The sequence below is a fragment of the Rhagoletis pomonella genome, unplaced genomic scaffold (assembly GCF_013731165.1).
Source record: "Rhagoletis pomonella isolate Grant_MI unplaced genomic scaffold, Rhpom_1.0 Rhpom_scaffold_00057, whole genome shotgun sequence".
Taxonomy (NCBI): Eukaryota; Metazoa; Arthropoda; class Insecta; order Diptera; family Tephritidae; genus Rhagoletis; species Rhagoletis pomonella.
This window is the reverse complement of record NW_023458611.1, coordinates 135038-136254: the sequence shown is the minus strand read 5'-3', so window position 1 is coordinate 136254 and position 1217 is coordinate 135038.

Here is a 1217-nt window from a genome sequence, read left to right as displayed (position 1 = left end):
CCGTATGAGTTTTGAGAGGATACCAAATCCAGACATAGCAACATATACGAAACTCCTTTTAGAGCTGTCGAAAGCGGCTTTAAAGCCGATAAATAGGTGGTGAGTGCCGATCCTTTTCTCGCGGGTCTTTTCCAAGATTGGGTGTATTGTGAATACCTGGGTGACAGGTAATAAGATCAACGGAAATAAGGTCAATTGACTTTATTCCCCACCCTGGTGCGAAATAAAGTCAATTGACATTATTACCTTTTTAAAAACGAAATAAAATCCATTGACATTATTTCGCTTTCAAACATTAAATTTGCTTAGCTTCCCGGCGGCCCGCGTCAGCGCGCCACACCGCGCGCGCCACGCTCGCGCTCGCGCCCCGCGTACCCCGCACACCACGTCACGCTACGCCGCGACCCTCCGGCCCCCATTCCCCGTCTCCCTCCGTGCTGTAATGCAGGTAGGTTTATTTTTTGTATACGTTGAAATAAAATTTTTATATATTTTAAACATCGAGGGCTTATATTCAATAAAACACCCTTTATCTGCACACCTTTCACAAAGATGAAATTCTGATATAAAAATCCACCTAAGCTTTAACTGTCATCAATGATATTAATGCTACCTTATATAACGACAGGTAATAAGTTCCAGATGGTTTCTAAAATCAGAAATTAGTTTTTGTGCAAATTGGGGGTATTAATAAATTCAAGCCCTCGATATTTCACATTTTTATATTTGTAAGTTATTGGGAGCAGGGATGCCAACTTGCCTCAAACCGTGCCATTTGTCCCTATTTTACTTTAAATAATACTCAATTTGTCAATTTGGCACAAAGTGCCAAAATGGCACTTTTGTAAAAAAATAACATTTCAATACATTTTTGTGAAATCCTTTGCGTGCACTTCTTTTTCTCAACTAAAATTTTCTAATTTATAAAGGCTATTCAACTGGTTTATCTTATTTTATCATTGCACTTTTGTTTTGAAAATGTGGCTTTATTTTATTGCTAAATGTGAATGATTGAAAGGAATTACACCTTTTTTGGCACTTTTATTTTTCTATTTGGCACATTTTGGCACTTTTTTTATCCTCAATATGGCACCTCATAACTAAGGAGAGTTGGTAGCCCTGATTGGAAGATTTCTGCTGTGTTTTGAGGCAACAAATTGTCTGCAGTATAAAAGCATATAATTTGTGTTTCAAAAGTGTGTGAAAACCAATCAATT